The sequence below is a fragment of the Miscanthus floridulus genome, chromosome 11, assembly GCF_019320115.1.
Source record: "Miscanthus floridulus cultivar M001 chromosome 11, ASM1932011v1, whole genome shotgun sequence".
Classification (NCBI taxonomy): Eukaryota; Viridiplantae; Streptophyta; class Magnoliopsida; order Poales; family Poaceae; genus Miscanthus; species Miscanthus floridulus.
Genome location: NC_089590.1, coordinates 15,844,652 through 15,864,572, shown reverse-complemented (window position 1 = coordinate 15,864,572; position 19,921 = coordinate 15,844,652).

The following is a 19,921-nucleotide window of genomic DNA, read 5'->3' as shown; positions in this document are numbered from 1 at the left end:
GACGTCGCTGGCGATGACCGAGCACCGAGGAGTCCCCGACGTCGCTAGCGATGTCCGAGCACCGAGGAACGAGGAGACCCCGACGTCGCTGGCGATGACCGAGCACCGAGGAGCGAGGAGTCCTTGGCATCGCTGGCGATGTCTGAGCACTGAGGAACAAGGAGTCCCTAGCGTCACTGGCGATGTCCGAGCACCGAGGAGGGAGGAGTCCCCGGCGTCGCTGGCGATGACCGAGCACCAAGGAGCAGGAGTCCCCGGCGTCGCTGGCAATGACCGAGCACCGAGGAGCGAGGAGTCCCCGGCGTCGCTGGCGATGACCGAGCACCGAGGAGCGAGGAGTCCCCGGCGTCGTTGGCGATGACCGAGCACCGAGGAGCGAGGAGTCCCCAGCATCGCTGGTGATGACCGAGCACCGAGGAGCGAGGAGTCCCCAGCGTCGTTGGCGATGACTAAGCACCGAGGAGCGATGAGTCCCCGACGTCGCTGGCGATGTCCGAGCATCGAGGAGCGATGACCGAGCACCAAGGAGTCCTCGGCGTAGGCGGCAATGTTCGAGCACCAAGGAGTCCCCGACGTAGCTGACGACGTTCGTGCAGTGAAGTGTGCCCACTTAGTCATCGAGCACGAAGAATCCGAGCGCTGAGGAGTAACCGACGTAGCAGCGATGAAGCACGAGCGACGAACAGTCTAGTCAACTGATCGACGGCGAAGTGAGCATTGAGTAGAAGCGACCGACGAACAGTCCGATCAACTGGTTGGCGACGGAGTCCATGAAACAAGCGGTCCGACCAGTTGATCGGTGGAGAAGTCCGAGCACCAGGTGGTCCGATCACCTAGACGATGACCCTGTAATACAAACATGTAGAATGGGTAGTACATGATGTAAAAATATATGAACTCTGGAGAAAAAATAGTGTATATAGCTTGACGATCAGTTGGCGTGAAAATATATTTATGTTTAATATAAACCGCCCGAACAGTTAGTGTGTAGCTGAGTCTCCAGCCCTAACTAGCCCATTAACCATAACGTCGAGCGCGGAGCTCGTGTACGTGTACGAGGAACAGGCGTCGCTAAGGAGCCGCTGCCGACCACCCATAACGCAGAGGGCAGATGCTCGTGCAAGTGTAGGGAGGAGCCGGAGACAGAGCTGTCCCTAGAGGCATCCGAGCATCAACATGACTATTCAAGGGTTCAGAAAATTATTTGGAGAGCAAATATGGAGAAAACAGCTCGGAGAAACATTATGGCGATTAACGAAGATTGGAGAATATTTAAAAGAATATTAAAGAGTGACTTAGCTTTAGAAAGAATGTCTGGTCGACGACGTATGGCGTTATCTGGTCGGCGTTGACGGCAAGCACCTGGCGGGCGGTGAGTTGTTGGTGAAGACGACCTCGGAGGTGGTTCTAAGATCGGATCTACTGTCGCGGGGGCGGGGGTGATCGGCGCAGAATCGATCTGCACCGGCTCAAGGAGCTCTCCGACTCCATCAGCATTGATGATCCATGAGATTGATCCGATCGTGAAGATCTGGCCGGGCTGCGGGAGGGATGAAGAGCCTACGGAAAAAACCATCTTGTTCGACAAGGAAAACAACACGCACAACCCCTACCTGGCGCGCCAACTGTTGACGGAATATCGTTGGCAGTCCTCCGAGGGGTATCCCACGAAGGTAGATTGATCGGCAGAGGAGCATGAGATCAAGAACAAGAAGGCAACAGAGACACACGAGTTAGACAGGTTCAGGCCGCCAGTATGACGTAATACCCCACTCCTGTGGTCTGTGTTTGTATTATCTATCGTCTGATATTACGTGTGTTTGGAGGGGGGTCCCTGCCCGCCTTATATAGTCCGAGGAGCAGGGTTACAAGTTGGTTAGATCTAGGAGATAACCGGAAAGTAATAATTGATTACAAGAATCTAGGGATCATACATATCCTAACAGATCTCGCGGTATCTTCAGGATATCCTCCAGATGTCTTGCGGGAGGCGCCGAGCAGAGCTGTGCCTCGCAAGGCTTCATCTTGTGGGCTGGGCCGCCCCTGGGGGCGCAGCCCATGTAGTCTGTCGTGGGTATCTGGGGTCATACCCCCCACAATAGGGTATTACGTCGATCAGACGGCCTGAATCTGTCTAAACTGCCGTCTCTACGCCGTGTCACCATTCGGTTCCTATTACGTGCATCTCCACCGATCATCTATTACCGTGGGTATAACCCTCGGTAGACTGTTGACTAGATTTCGTTGACAGTGACGTGCTAGGTAGAGAGTATGTGTGCTGATTCTACGCCGAACCAGATTGGAATTTCTTCACCAACGGCGTCGGCAGCAACTTGGCATCTCGCGGTATTCATGTCGGCCTACGACGGGATTCTGCGTCTCGAGGCAATCTACAACAGTTCGCGATGAGGTGCTGAGTCAAGCGGTACCCTTCTCTCGACTGTTCGACGACGTGCCTCCGTGCCCTGTCCAATACCAACCAATCATGATCGGTAGCCACGCACGACGCTCCTGCTCATGCCATCGGTGGAAAGCGTCAAGCGGCGTTTGCGTAGGAACCGTCGCACAACCTCAAGCAACAAAGGAGGACATACAGTGCTATGCATTAATTGGCTTGTATATACGGGAGTATATATTTACACGCTCAGCATGCATGCATGGAGGTCGCAAGCACAAACACACCCGACGGCTTGTTGACAAGCTAAGTCCTATTCCTTTCTTCCAATTTAGTATCGTATTGCATGTTTATGTCTTTGTGTATCTGCATACGCTTCTATGGTTATTCACAGCAGCGATCATCCTCGTCTTCCATCATGACTCATTGGACCTCGCCCTCGACTACGACTACAACTCCACTGCATAGACGCGAGCTCGATATTATATACGCCGATTACTCCACTTCGCCGGACTATTAATGTGCCATGTCGCATCGTCTCTCCGACCAGACTGAATACGGCTACGACAACGATCTCTCTGTATCTGATCTGCCTAAGACTGACCAGTGGCATAAGAACGACGTCGCCTGGACTACTCGTACCGATCGCCTATCGTGTCGCAATGATCGCCGCATAGAACGGCGCTATGACCACCACGACCGCTGCCATGACTGACAGGATGGAAAGCTCGAGGGCCGGGCAATTTTGTCGACGCCGATCAGATAATGTCATATGCCGACGATTAGACATTTTGACTAAAGATAAGTACCTCTACTATATCTGCATTTAATACAGCTTTTTTCAATTATTTTCACCTGAGTTTTTGCCATGCTTTTCCAATTATTATTTCTCCGATTATTTTCCATAATTAAATATCTCCACGTTTAATATCTCCATGTTTAAGATGTTCCATAATGCAATATCCGACCAGTTGATCGGACTGTTCGGCGCTCACTTCGCCAACCAACTGGTCGGAGTGTCTGTCGCTTCATCGTCAACTACGCTTAGGGAGAACCAGATGGGAATTTTCCATCATCATCACCATCTGTGGCGACAACTTGGCTCCGTGAGACAGCGATCTCAACTCAAGGCTCCGAGGCGCATCGCTCTTCGTAAGAGTTCTCCAGAGGTCCAACGCTGCGCTTCGTTGGCACCAATTAAGGAGACGGCTACATGCGGCAAGCCAGCAGCATGCAGGTCAACTTCAAGAATTCGGCAACATCACTCGACATCGACTCGTCATCATCCTTCGGCGGCGCTCATCAGCCCTCATCGACGGCTTGCGTGGTCCTTGCTATCGACTCGACATTACGAGGCAACTCACAGCAATGCATTATCAACGTCTGAAAGGATCAAGATGCCCAAGAGGAGGGTGAATTGGGCTAATTCTAAAATTCTTTGCAATAATTAAACCCTACACTTAACCCACTTCACCCCTTGTGCCAAGAATATATTTCTAATGTTCTACCACACAAAAGTTTTGCAACCTAAGTTCCAATCCTACTCTAGCATGGCAATTCTATGAATGTAAAGACAAGAATCAAATTGGTCAAAGTAAATGCTTAAAGTAAAAAGAGGAGGAACGCTGCGATGTTTTGCCAAGGTATCGGAGAGTCGCCACTCCCCACTAGTCCTCGTTGGAGCACCCGCGCAAGGGTGTAGCTCCCCCTTGATCCGTGCAAGGATGAAGTGCTCTCTATGGGTTGATTCTTCGACACTCCGTCACGGTGAATCATACACAACCGCTCACAACTTGAGTTGGTCATCCACAAGCTCCGATGGATGATCACCAAACTCCCAATCACCACCAAGCCATCTAGGTCATGGTGATCACCAAGAGTAACAAGCACAAACTCTCACTTGACCACAACAAGCCTAATGAGAAGGGTGGATGCACACTTTGCTACTCTTGCTTTCACTAATGAGGCCTTAATCTTGGATTCTCAAATCTCAATCACCTCATGAGGACCTTACTCTCCTTGGCACTCTTAAGGCTGTTTCTCAGCTGTTGAAATGAGCAAAAGTGATCCCTTGAGTGAAAAGAGGAAGTATTTATAACCCCTCATTCAAAACGAACCATTATATGCCACTGTGGGGTGACCGGACGCATCGGTCGAGGTGACCAGACTGCTCTGGTTAGTTCTCCCCGCCACCTGAGTAGTTAAGTTGTGACCGGACACTGAACCAGCGATCGGTCAGCACTGACCGGACACGTTCGATCACAAAAACTACTCTTTGGAACCTTACTGATGTTGACCGGACTCTGGCACCTACCGTTCGGTCACTTTGCTGCTCAGCGTTCGGTCAGTAGCCGAAACCTAAGCAGCGTTCGGTCAGCACTGACCTGGACTCGTCCGATCAGGATTCTCCCTCTCTTGGAACCTTACTGGAGTTGACCGGACTCTAGCACCTAATGTCCGGTCACATTTCACTCAGCATCCGGTCGTATCTAGACGACTTCACTGTTGATCAAATGAACTGACCGGAACTCTGCGCTAGCGTCCAGTCACGCCGAAACCAGCGTTCAGTCAACATTTGACCATCCATTCACTTCTAACTCGAAATCATATGTGAATGAAGTTTGCTCCAATTGATCTTAGGGCTACTTAGGAGCTACCTAGTGCTAGATTTGATAAGTGTGCACCACACCTAACCCACTAGACTCACCTAGGTCAAGCTACCTGTCCATACCCCCCTTAATAGTATGGCCAAAGGAAAAAAAACAAAATCATAAACTACTCTAAGTCTCTTCAACACCAAATGACACTTAGAACTAGTCCATCCTTAACCTTGTCGTCCATCCTTTGAAAACCGAAACGATTTCCATCGTAGGGGAATGATAGCCATGATTGCCCAATCAATTGTCATTACCATGACCTAACTTAATTGTATCTACAAAACACATGTTAGTCACAACAATCTTGTATTGTCATTAATCACCAAAACCCAACTAGGGGCCTAGATGCTTTCAATCTCTCCCTTTTTGGTGATTGATGATAATACAACCTCGAGTATGTAAAAGAGATGAGGTTTTCAACATGCTTGGTTCATATAAGCTTTTGACAATAAGAACAAAGGAGTTAGGTAAGCTTATATGACCCAAGCCAACATGATGTACTCAATGGATATGAAATAAGCATGAGTATAAGAAATAAAGCTCATTTGCATCGGAGTAAAGCGCGGAAGCAAAGCAAATGAGCATAACCAAGTGACATGACATATATAAAGATTAAAGTAGAGAGCACACATGTCACATATCACATAAATATCACTATCACATAAATATCACGATCACATTAATATCACACTTACATAGTTTAATGCATGAAGGTAAACATGAATGCATAATAGTGTATCACACATAAAAAGCCAAATATAATAGATAAGCTCTCCCTAGATATATCGCTCCCCCTAAGTCTATCATACTCGATCCCTCTCCCCCTTTGGCGTCAAACACCAAAACCTAAGGGTCGGTCAGCGGGGCTGGAGCAGACGAGTCAGATGCTGAGGTGCAATGAGCGATCTGGAACTAGTGTGCCATCGTCATTTGATCCTGAGCTCTGAGCTATCTAACCTTCTATCACTGGAAGTGACACTGAAGTGGTCTGGGTTGGATCTAGAATAGGTGCAGGCCTAGTGACTCTATAGGTATCACTGAAGCAGGCGGCTCTGATGATGCAACTGATGAAGGGAGCGTCTCTATAGTCCTAGTGATAGGAGCAACTGTGGAAGGACTAGGGACACGTAGATCTGATGGAGTAGGCTGCCCTATCAACTCACTGAATGTCGCATCAAGGCTCCTAGAGATTAGGGTATCTAGCACAAGCAACGATGAACTCTGAGCCTAGTGTGAAGCCCGTATGAAGAGGTGTGAACTACGGGGCAGACACTAGTGAGGCAAACCACTAGGACACATGCTTTGTAGGTGAAGGAAACTGTGTCGCTAGTTGTCCCTGACTCTGAAGCCCACTGGACTGTAAAGCTAGAGTCATAGAAGTGGTGGTAGGCTGACCGATCTAGGGTGAAGGTTGTGGCGGTGGAGCCCCAATAGTAGTAACTACATGCTGCATAAATCCAAGTAACTGTTGCTACATGAGGAGCTGCTGCTGCTGCTGTATAGCCTGCTGCTATCGCTGGAACTCGTCCAATCTAGCCTAAAACTATGTAAATGTAGCTGTGGTCCCCTAGGCCAAGCAAGCCTGATCCTGCCACATTCGCTCAAGTATAGCAAGAAGAGCGGGGTTTGTCTATGGTGCCTGTGGAGCTGAGCTAGAGCTACTGGCCTCATAGTCATGTCATCGAGGAGGCATCTGAGGGATATCCTGGTAGTCATCTAAACTATCGCTGGGGTCGTTCTCGACCATATCCTCCTGCCGAGCATCTAACTGCTTATCGACATAATATCGTCAGCAGTCCTCCGAGGGGTATCCCACAAAGGTAGATTGATTGGCAGAGGAGTGTGAGATCAAGAACAAGAAGGCAACAAAGACACATGAGTTAGATAGGTTCAGGCCATCAGTATGACGTAATACCCTACTCCTGTGGTCTGTTGGTTTGTATTAGCTATCGTATGATATGCCATAATTTTAGAGGGGTCCCAGCCCAACTTATATAGTCCAGGGAGGCAGAGTTACAAATCGGTTAGATCTGAGATAACCGGAAAGTAATAACTGATTACAGGAATCTTGGGATCATACATATCCTAACAGATCTCGTAGTATCTTTAGGATATCTTCCTGATGTCTTGCGGAAGGCGCCGAGCAGAGTCGTGCCCCGTAAGGCTTCTTCTTGTGGGCTGGGCCACCCCTAGGGGCACAGCCCATATGGTCTACCAGTGGGTATCCAGGGTCGTACACCCCATAGCTAGTCCCCGAGCGCCTTGTACCCGTTGTGCAACGCCGTCTTGAGCTCGTCCGAGCAAGTGCGAATAACATCGAGCAGTCAAGCTCATGGTCCAACCACCATGCTGAACTACCGAGTAGCGTGAACCATCGTCGAGCAGTGTGAACCATTGCTGAGCTGCATGACCTATCGCGGAGCAGTGTGACATGTCGTCGAGTAGTGTAAACCGTCAGCCGAGCAGCATGAACTGCCGCCGAGCAGTGTGACCTGTCACTGAGCAGTGTGACCTATCACCGAGTAGTGTGACCCAAGTATGGCTTGCCATAAGGGTGTAAGGAGCTCAAGTTCATAATCGAAACTTTCTCCATAGTGGACCAAGTGTGCCCACTTAGAGTCTAAAAAAAGTTGTAGGAGTCAATCTTCCTCTATAGGCATGTAGTCCTCGAGAAAAAAAATCCCAGCACACTCACCAGCGAGGTGAAGTGTGCCCACTTAGTCCCCGAGCCTGACAGCAGATGATGTAGTCATGTGGTGCTAGGGCCAGAAACTAGATGAATAGTAGAAAACTAGCCGAGCAGGCAGCCAGTACCCGAGCGTGGCCCAAAAAGAGACAAAGCACATTCACCGCAAGGTGAAGTGTGCCCACTTAGTCCCTGAAGCCTGATAGTAGGTGATGCAGTCACGTGGTGCCAGGGTCAGAAATAGAAATCAATCAAAGACCAATGGAGCAGGCCGCCAGTTCCTAAGCCATAGGCGGAGTCATCAGAGAAATCGAACCGTGGAGAAAAAACTAGAGTAACGGCTGTACAGTGGCAGTTACTGAGCCTCAATAAATGGCGGAGAAGTCGGCAATATTTCGGCGAGTAGCAACTGATGGTAGCAATAAATGAGCGTCATGGGCTGCGGTTGTGCAGAAGCCTAGGTAACGGCCCATATGCCACATCGGAGAAATTGGAGTAGCGCAGATCGTGGGAACGGTTCCCAAAAAACCCTTGAATGCAGAATGGCAGGGGAAATCCTATATAATAGTGCCGCCACAGACCCCGTTTCCACCTTTTTCACTTCATCTTCCTCCTCAGCTATCGCTCCGCCGAATCCGCAACCACATTCGCCTCCGCCGCCAAACCCTAACCAGATCTAAGAGATGGTGCCGAAGAGAGGAGCTGTGAAATTGAAGAAGGCGAGTCCCAAGAAGGCGGACACCGTGGCCCGACGCGGCGAGGAGTGGCTGCCTGTCATGAACAGGAGAAGCTGAGCTAAACCGATTGGTGGAAGCCGACGTTCTCCCTGACCGTGCTACCGCCGGATGGTGGCTAGCCCTCAATGAGTCCTTTCCCACGCCTCATACTAATGAAGCAGTGGTATTCGAAGACTATTTCTAGCGTGGGTTATGGTTTTCTGTTCACCCATTTCTGAGGGATCTGTTGGAGCTCTGGGGGGTTACTCTATGCAATCTCCACCCTAATACCATTTTGCACATCTCGATCTTCATCTACTTTTGTGAGGCATACCTTAGAATCCTACCCCACTTCAATCTTTTCCGTCACCTATTCTGGCTGAAGAAGAGAGGCGACGCTGGTTCCAAGGTGGTCAGCGAGGTGTATCTCCAACTTCAGGATGGAATGTCGAGTGAATACCTTACCATACCACTGAACACGTCGCTGAAGGGGTGGAACACCAGATGGTTCTACATGAAACAAAGCCACCCAGCGGTTCGTTGTAACGCCGACCACATCCTAGAAAGCCAGAGGAGTTGGTTGGAGCTATCGAGCAATGATGACATGGAGCAAGTGAATGAACTCCTTAGCTTGATAAAGGACGTGAAGACCAATGGCGGATTGGTGGCGGCTAGTTTCATAGTGTGCTGCATACAACCCTATAAAGAGAGGGCGCACTCAGGCTTTGAATTCAAAGGGGAGACCAACGGTACCCGAGAGAGGCCAGAAATATTGTCCAGGAACGACGTTGAAGAGCGGACTGCCGAGCTGTTCGCTCCGCTAGCCTCCTTCAGGTTGTCAGGGTACACAAAGCCCTTCAATTGCAAGAACCTGTCTCCTCAGGTGAATATCCCGACTATGTGCTTCCAAGAAGTTTTTTTATATGTTGTCATTTGCCGAGCAATAAACTAATCCTACTCATGTGAAGATCCATTCATAGGACAGGGCAGTGTTTTTCTTGGGTGTGCCAAGAAATGATTGGCCGCCGTCAGTAGATGCACGATGACCAGTTCAACCTGAAGAAAGCTCTATTGTCGTCTCCTCGGAGTCCGGAGGTATGGATACTGGTCGGATAGAGAGTCCTTCCCTCGATGTTGGCGAAAATCTAGGGGAAGAGGCCGGCGGTAGATGAGCCAGCCCAAAAAAGGAGGAAAACAGCAGCTACCGCTTCCTGCAAACCAGGTGGCATCTCACTTAACGATGATCAAACCAATCGAACATGAAGGACCGCGGTGTTCGATTGCTTTGATGACGATGAGATTATTGTGAACCCTCCCCCGAGCACGAAAAATCCTCCACGCAGCCCACACGTAGAGGAACAAACTGAGGTAAGCGAAGAAGTCCATGAAGCTCCGACAAGGAGAGTCCCCGAGCAACAAGCGGAGGGAATTTTTGTGCAGTAGCAAACGACGGAAGTCCCCGTGGGGCGGGCAATGGAAGTCCCCGAGCAACAAACAGAAGTAGACCCAGAGCAGCAGGTAGAACTGAGGCCGACCGAGGAAGAGCCAAGAATTCCCCTGCCAAACATGGGAGTCGACCCCGTGGCTGCACCCGGAGGCTTAGGTCGGCACCGCCGGTTCAAGAAATTTAATCGACAGACCAAACCGTGAGTGTCCTTGTGCTGACATTACTTTGCTGTATTTTCCTTACTTCTATTATGACTGAATAACTAATTTGATGCAGTGCAAGGCGAACAACAGATCCAGCCCCGCCTGCTCAGACTGAGCAGCAACTAGAAAGTGGCCCTAGAGCGGTGGAGATGCCAGTAGACCACATCCTAGAGTCCTCGAGTGCTCGGAAGCACGCGGGGGAGCCAATTGCTGCCCTTGGTGGGCTTGATGGTGGCGAGCGACTGCCTACAACGGTGAACGAGTCAGCGACAGGACCTTCGGCAAGGTGGAATCGGGAACGGAAAAGCTTTCGGCGCTAAAGGAGCAGACGGTAGTCGCCGATGCTTCGGAGGGCATGGTCGGACATGCTATCCAACCACCAAGCCCCTAGGTGGTGTCCTCGGCTACAACGGAGGAGGACAAGGTGGAGGAGATCATGCGTGATGAACCTCAACCCCAAGCAGTCTAGATCCTCCAAAAGCGTGGTGATGAAATAGTGATTGTCGAAGAGGAGGACACCACCAAGGAGTTCAGGAGACTAGAGACTGCCCTTACTGGTGTGATGAAATAGATCAAGGTGAATACTTCGTCTGGAAAGGTCCGGGTTGTTTATTGGAATTGGTTAACGATACTGTCATCGTGCATTTTGCAGGAAATATCTCGAGTTGCCGAGCAGCTGCCGCCAGCTGATAAAGCGAATGGAGCCCCTTGCTGAGGAGAACGAAAAACTCAAAGAGGCTAGGAACCTCTCGGAGAAGAATATCCAGAGGGCCCAACGCGAACGAGACCTTACGGAGTCGAACACGTGGGACCTAGAATACTAGAAGGGGGTCCTGACCAAAAAGCTGGTGGCTGTGTCTGAGCAGGTGCGGAGCTAGTCTGAGCAGCTAGCCGCTGTCTCCAACCAACTAAAAAGTGCTTCGAAGTAGCTAGAGATGAAAACCGAATAGCTCAACAGTGTATCCAAACAGAAAGCATGTACGGTACATCAACGAATGTAGGTTTGTATTGCCAAATAGCCACAGTTTCATTGACAACTGTTGTGTTTGTAGAGCAAGACGCTGAGCTCGACCAGATGCGTCAGGCCGTCGATCAACTTTGCTAGGAGAAGGAAAAGGAAGCAGAGCGGGCGAACAAACTTGCTGAGGAGCTGAAAGGTGAATTCCTCCTTGTCGGAATTACTGTTGAAGTAGCTTCCTTGTATAATGGATCATTGTAATGCTTGTAGGCTATCGTCATAAAGCCAAAGCATAGTTCGACATGCTGGTGCAGGAGGCCAAGGTCCAAAAGGAGAACTTCGACATTGTAATCACCGCTATTAAGCCGGTGCTTGACTAGCGTCGGCCTGGAACTAGCCGCTCAGCACAACGGCAGGTGGCAACGTCCTGACACCATAATCTAGAGGTGCAAGGCAGCATGGGAGAACTTCAAGACCTTCAACCGCGATGCCATTACGACCATCGCTACCCATGTCCTCAAAGTTGTTCGGTCCCATTACCCGACCATCGACCTTCAATCGATATGGGGTGGGTTCACTGAAGGACTAGATGACACGGGGACACAGTAGCTGGAGGACAAAGTGGAGGACGCAGCGGAGATGCTGGCCGGTGATATAGACCTATTTGGTGAGACGGATGGTAACGGTGAAGCTCAGTAATCTACTTATAGATTATCATCTATAAAAGCTTGACAATGTAATTAGGATGCGCGAAAGCGCAAGAAATAATTATTCATCAAATAAATGTTATAAGGTGCATGTATATGCAATATATGCAGTTTGCTTGTAGTTCAACAAAAAAATCTTCGCAGTTTTAATCCTGATGCGATTATGCGTAGTTCAAATAACATCCGAACAGTTGGTCTGCTACTGATCCCTATGGCCTTGGCTAGCCCATAGTCCATAACATCGAGCGTGGAGCCCATGCACGTGTAGGAGTAACAGACATGACCTAGGAACCGCAGCTGACCACCCATGACACAGAGCGCAGAGCCCATAGGCACGTGTAGGGAAAGATCAGTTACTGGGTCTTTTCCATAAAAAAACAGCGTGGAACGTGTGCGGCTTGATAGTTATTATATGAACTTGGAGATAAAGGCAGCATAAGCGGTGTCCAAGCAATGTGTTCTATGTTGAACTCTCGGCCTTGGCTAACCCATAGTCCATAACGTCGAGCACAGAGCCCGTAGACATGTGGGACAAACAGGTGTGACCAAGGGACCGCAACCGACCACCCATAACGCAGAGCGTGGAAGCCCATAGCACGTGTAGAGAGAGATCGGAGACTAGGTTGTCTCCAAACAGAAAAGAAAAGAAAGGATGTTGCTCTCCGATCAAGAAAAATGTTTGGCGATTTGGAGAAAACATGTTCGGCGATTTTGGAGAAATCGTGTTCGGCGATTTTGGAGAAATCGTGTTTAGTGATTTGGGGAAATGGGGTCGGCGCAGTTACTGGCGATTACGTATTGGAGTTTGTCATGAAGTAGCATAGAGCTCGGCGACCACAAGTGGGTGTTAAACCACAATAGAGACAAAATGGAGACAAGTTATGGAGACCAGAACTTTACTGAATATAAAGTTGGAGAGTACATATCTAGAGTGTTTCAAGGATAGAAACGTATAAGGTGTTCGATGTGCCACGAGTTGGGAACATCGACTCCTTCTAAGTCACTTAGGCAATAAGAACCTGGTCAAGTAACCTCTTTGACAACATAAGGCCCTTCCCAAGGGGAAGAGAGCTTGTGCAGCCCTTCAGTTTTTTGTTTTCTGTGGAGAACGAGATCACCGACAGCAAATGAATGACCTTTGATGTTTCAGTTGTAGTACCTTCCGCAAGCCTTCCAGATATTTAGCTATATGGATGTTGGTGATTAGGCGTTCTTCCTTGGCCCTATCGACGTCCTCAGACCAAACAGCCTTGGCCTGCTCTTCATCATAGTTTTCCACTCTAGGTGCTCGGAAAGTAACGTCCACTGGTAGTATGGCTTATGAGCCATAGACCAAAAAGTATGGAGTCACACCAGTGTTGTGACTAGCTTGAGTACATAGTCCCTAGACTACAGCTGGAAGCTCCTTGAGCCATCTGCCCGGGTGCTTTTCTTCTTTCTGATACAGGTGCTTTTTGAGGGCATCAAGGATCATACCGTTCGCCCGTTTGACCTGGCCATTGGCTCTTGGATGGGCAACGAAGACATATTTGATGGAGATGCAATGGTCTTCATAGAAGTCCTAGAAGTGATGGCCAGTAAATGTAGTTTCGAGATCGGTGATGATGCTATTTGGTAGACCAAATCTGTAGATGATATCTTCGAAGAGCTCAACTGCCTTCTTTGTAGTAGTTGAGACGAGCGGTTTATATTCAATCCACTTGGAGAACTTGTCAATGGTGACATATACGTACCGAAAACCACCTGGTGCTGGCTTAAAAGGCCCGATCATGTCCAGTCCTGAGCATGCGAAGGGCTAGGAAGCTAGGATGGTTTGTAGCTCTTGCACCGGCACGTGTATTTGCTTAACAAAGAATTGGCATCCTTCACAACGTCGGATGAGGTCTTCTGCATCAGTGATGGCTATGGGCAATAAAAACTAGCTCGAAAAGCCTTGCCGACTAGTGTTCTCGAGGCCACATGGTTGCCGTAGGAACCAGAGTAAATTTCGAGAAGTAGCTTTACTCCCTCCTCTTGGGTGATGCATTTCTGCAGTATCCCTTCCTTGGCACTTTTTCTCATCAAGCTATCATCCACCAGCACGTAAAGCTTGCTTCGATGGACTAGGCGTTCAATTTCAGTCTTGTCTGCGGGTACCTCGGCGCTGGTGATGTACTTGATGAATTTCTCCCTCCAATCAGCGACCAGTGAATGTACCACAAGTATCAACTGCTCGGCAGGGTGAACCTCTTTGACTTCCTTATCTTCTTTGATGGATGGCGTCAGGTGTGGCAGAACTGCCCAATTTATACAAGATCAAGTACGGCTATCCCCGCTAACACGTTGACACGCGCATACTTTCACTTATATAAACCCGGTAGTCCGCCGAGTGTCTCGAAAGACCTCGGTAAATCAACATCACAACCAAGATTGCGTGATTAAGCAAATACACATCACATACGTAGAGTTGCAGCGGAAATAATATTACAAATGGTTTCACAAATAATAGTATAAGTTTGGGTTTCAAAATCGATTAGTGAAAACAACATTGCTTTCAAAGGATTTCATTAATATAAGTTCCAAATACATTGCTAGCATAAGTGACATCCTCAGATAAAAGCATATAGATGAGAGATAACATAGAGTCACCGAGCCCACTGGCAATTAGCCACCATCTTCAGCAGGCCGAAACCTCACCTGCAACATGGTGGAATAAACCCTGAGTACTCGAATGTACTCAGCTAGACTTACCCGTCATAAACCAGAAATAAAATTGACTCCAAGGAGTATGTAAGGCTATATAAGTGGAGGTAGCTTGACAACATTTTGCATAAAAAGCGATTAACTCAGTTATACAATTATAATTCCATTATCAAGTTATTTATAACTATCCCTCTCTACATTAGCAATTATCCTGTGCCAAATATGTGGTATATCATTTTAAGAGCATACAATAGTAACCATAGCAGGTGTAGTAATTCCATATTTATCCAAACCATCAACTTCCATAATGCAATTACTACAATGTTGGGACTAGCCAAGTTTCTCACTATTCGGGAGAGACGGTGATTTGAATCGATTTCAACCAGTTGGGAATTTATTCCTAACACAAACCCAGGCAGACCAGATCAACGGTCACCTTAGGTCACCTTTGGTACAACTCAGGTCTACATTTTGCGGGTTTGTACCGCGCTGCACAATCAGGGGACACCAAATGCTAGGACGTTCAGGCCTAGCCTACCCTTGGGATCAGTCTAGCTCCCCGCAAGGAGCGCACAACAGAACGGGGCCCGGCCTGAGTTGAGCTACTCGGCTTCATGGTCAGAACGAGTTATCTGGCCAGCTAAGTGATAGGCATGCATTCAATCTTGTCAGAAGCGCCAACAACGGTATGGTCCTTAATCGGCATAGACGGGGATAGATCCACTCTCAAGACCTCCATGTCTTGTTGCTTCTCTATCAACATCCTGCCCGATCTCCATTTACATTACCCCATGGTTCTTTTCCACAATAGCAAATATAGTCAACCGTGCTTTGGTGTCCACCAATATCTCGTAGGTGATAGGAAATCACCCAACTTCTATGGGTCTAAGCATGGCTAAGCATATGTTCGATCCTGGACCTATATAGGGTTAAAGGTAGTATTTCTGGACAAGGAATTTATATGCATCAAGTGATTCCAATCAACTCTTATAACCTAATGCATCAATCATAAGGACTTGAGTAATATTTTGTAAAATACTAGGAGACTTAGAATGCTCCGAGGCTTGCCTGGGATCTGACACAAGTCATTTCAATTAGCTTGCACTGTCTTGGTGACATCTCCGGTCCTAGCACTTGCTTAGTCCTTCCATCGTCGGGACAGATCCACCAAACCCAATCCTCGAGTTCGGCTCCACATCACATCCTTCACGTGGTTCATCTAGCATACCTAAATGAGATGCAGGATGTAGGTGTATGAATGTGATGAATAGTAACACAAGATGCATCACATAAGCATTCAAGACAAACACAAGATTATGCAAGACATAAACACCAATAGCTATTTAACTAATATCACACAACTAACTATAGAGAGCAAGCACATCAAACATGACACAAGTTTAACAAGGTCACAAGTATCATAACTTAACCATCAACAAGGGCATCAGCCACACTTAGCAACACATGGAGTAAACAACCACGACTAGCATATGTCTATTTCTGGACTGGAAATAATAGCTTCATGTTTGGATCATAACTAGAGTTATACAAATCCAATAGCCATGAAACAAGACATTTTAGAAAGCTTATGAAATTTTCTACAATTCATCTTTAATTATCTTAGCATGATTCTCAAGTTAACTAAGTCAAATATACCCATTTACAGAAACTGGTCGACAATTGACAGAGAGCAGCCATTTTTGAAACCCAACTTTAAACATGCATAACTCACAAAATATTTGGCCAATTGCTCTGAACATTTAACACAAGATGTTTAAGTGAGTTATCTACAAATTTCTTATTATCATCATAAGATGATTCTACAGATAACAAGGCCAATTAATCCAATGAATGAATCTCTGTCTAAAACATGGATAGAAACTGATATGTCAATTCAAACAGCTACAAATGGAGTTATACATGTCCAATAAATGTGGTTCTAGACTTTTTAGAAAGATTAGCAAATTATAAACAACTTTGTTGTAAACACCTAAAGCTAATTCTACTAGTAAGAAGGCCCTACAGTAAGAACAAGGAAACCCTGTCTGGGTTTGGGCAGAAACAGCCACAGAGATTTAAGCAAGTATAACTCAAGATCTACTTAACCAAAGATCATGATATTTAACTTTTTGGAAATCTTAAGAAAAGTACTACAACTCATGTATTTTTATCAAGCCATGATTCATAACTTAACAGAGCCAATTAATTCAAACATGCAGAACTATTTAGAGTAGGAGCAAAGCAATATAGGGCAATTGTTATTTTTATAACTCTTAAAATCTAAATCCTAAACTCCTAAAATTTTTACCAGACAACAAAAATCACCTGATGAGCATCCCATAAAAATTTCACATTTATTTGAGCAAAATAACTACAGTTATGAAAAAGACAAGACACAACTAGTATTACAAACCTAACTGCATAAATTGATTTTTACAGCACAAACTTTAAACTAAATCATACCATATTATAGATCTAGTGCATAGACAATTTCACAAGGATTCCAAAAAGTCCTCATTTGCTATTTTACGATTTTTCTATGAATTCTTATGAATTTTCCAAATTTCAACTATGCAAATAGGTCCTTATCGGCACTATTCATCTGAGTCTACAGGTTGCAGTTAGGCCCCTTCCCTTTGTCGAATTCTTGCACGGGGTCCCTGATGCGAATTGGAGAGGGGGCACGTGGAGGCTCGCCGTTTCTAGCCAGAGGAGGTCACGTTGGTGGTGATGGAGTGGCGGAGGAGCACCGGGAGGCCCGCGAGCACCCGCTGGTAGCCGCGGTTTGCCCTGCGGTGGCCCGTGGTGGCCTAGGCCATGCACGCCGGTGGCCTGGGTGACTGGCGGCAGGCGGCACCAGCGCTACGGGGCATGGCATGGCTGATGGGGGAGTGTGGGAGTGGCGGCGTGGTGAGAGGAAGATGATGGTGCAGTCGGCTTGGACAAAGGAAGGGCTGAGCAGCGGGGACGCGATGAGGTCGAGCTCGGCCATGGTGGACGCGGCCGCGCGCGGTGTCACAGCGCGAGAGAGGGAGAAAGGGCGACTGAGGGAGAGTGCTGAGCGAGCTTGGAGGGCGTCGGGCTTCATCAAATGTGAGAGGGAGCGGCAAGGACGCATGGCGTGGAGGTGGGACGCGCGGTAGCCATGGAGGGCATGCTCTATTGCATGGTCGACGCGTCGGCCTTCTGCCGAACACCTGGCGTGCGTCGGTGTGGGCGAGGTGGGGAACCGATTTGGGCCGCTTCCTAGCCGAATCAGACCTTGGGCCAAAAATGAAGTTTGTTCATCTTGGCCTGCTCTACATTTTTTATTAAGGCACTCTGGTCATTTGAGCAATACAACAGTGGGTAATTAATCTCCAAGATAATAGTGTTAGCGCGTTGACAGCGATGAACAAAAGCCCAAATTGATGGTCAAAACGAAGTCCAACTAGTGCCATCTTTATACATGCTCATCTCCAACATGTATATTCCAACTTTTATTTTGGGACCAAGTTAAGTTGCTTAACGAAAATACTGCGAACGTGAGATGCCAATGTCAACGACGAGCCAACGATGAATTCCAGACTTAGAAAAATTCTAAGTACCAAAAACTGCTGCCTGATTCAATGTTTGAGCCTCGATTCGCCTTAGTTCCATGTTGGTCTAGCTCTTGGTCTAAGAACAAAGTTTGTTCTACTCTACTCAAACTTCAACTTTGGTTTAAGGTGCAACTCCATGCGAGCAATATAAGTGATTGGTCAACACCGGTCAAAGTAGCATCACGGTAAAGCTTAAATCTGAGTTTTAGATCGATTGAGGTATTTTCTTGTCCTCCGCTCAACACGAACCCTTCATGACTTTTGTTGTAGAGTTCAATTAGAGTCATTTGGGCAAGGTTGCAAGGTTTGGTTGATGATCTAGAATTCCATTCACTTTATAAAACAATCTAGGCAAGGACATAACTTGTCATTTCATATGACTTTCACAAAACCCTTCATGACTTCACAAAACCTTTCCATGGATCAATATAGATGGATATTGATGTGAGACACATGAAACAAGTACATCTAGCATTACCCAAGCATACTTTTTAGAAAGGGCAGCATGTAAGCAATGGTGCATGGTCCAAGTTTAAGTGGTGGCTCATTTTCATATGTTTGACCTACCATCTCCATCACTACTTAACATGCCATGGTTGACTTTAAACCCATTGCTTAACTAGTGACAAACACCTGGGGTGTTACACCAGGAGATCTTGAACGAAGACCCTTGGTGGGATCACGGCGTGAGAAGATCCCAGCTTGGATAAGTGGTCGGCGAGCTGATTTTGGTCACGCACAACGTGGTGATACTCGATGTTGTAGAATTTTCCTTCAAGCTTTCTGATTTCAGCGCAGTAAGCATCCATCTTCTCACTAGAATAGGACCAGTCCTTGTTGAGCTAGTTGATAACCAGCGCGGAGTCCCCATACACCATGAGGCGTTTGACGCCAAGCTCGACGGCTATACGAAGACTATGGAGACACGCTTCGTATTCCGTGGCATTGTTGGAGGCCGGAAAGTGTATCCAGAGAACATAATGTAGCTTATCCTTGGTCGGCGTAATGAATAGAATGCTCATACTAGCACCATTGATGTTAAGGGTGCCGTCAAAGTACATCACCCAGTGTTCGGGGCAAGCAGCGGCGATGGGCTCTTGGATCTCAGTCCATTCAGCGATGAAGTCAGCAAGCGCCTGTGACTTAATGGTAGGTCTGCTTCTGAGTTTGATGGAATAGGTGCCGAGCTCAATAGCCCATTTAATGATGTGGCCATTGGCCTCTTTGTTGCGGAGAATGTCCCCTAGAGGGAACTCAGTGACCATGGTGATCTTGTAGTATTCGAAATAGTGTCAGAGTTTGCATGACGTAATAAGAATGGCGTATAACAGCTTTTGTACCTGAGGATAACGAGTTTTGGGCTCATTAAGTACCTCGCTAATGAAGTAAACTGGACGTTGTACTTTATAAGCGTGCCCAACCTCTTCGCATTCGACAACAATAGCTGTGCTCATGACACGAGAAGTGGCGGCGATGTATATTAGCAGAGTCTCATCTGGTCTTGGCGCTATCATGATTGGTGGCTTTGTTAAGAACACCTTGAGCTGCTCGAAAACTGAGTCTACCTCCTCCGACTAGGAACATCGCTCAGAGGCCTTGAGGAGCTTGAAGAAAGGTAGCCCTTTTTCAGCCGAGGCGTGATATGAAGCGGCTTAAAGCAGCCATGCAAACTATAAGCTTCTGTATATCCTTGATGCATGTTGGCCATTTCATATTGGTGATGGCAGAGACCTTGTCAGGGTTAGGCTCAATGCCTCGAGCACTGATGATGTAGCCTAGCAGTATACTGGATGGAACTCCAAAGACGCACTTTGAAGGGTTCAGCTTCCATCGGTACTTGTTAGGATGGCGAAGATTTCTTCAAGGTCGGCGATAAGGTTGTCGGCTAT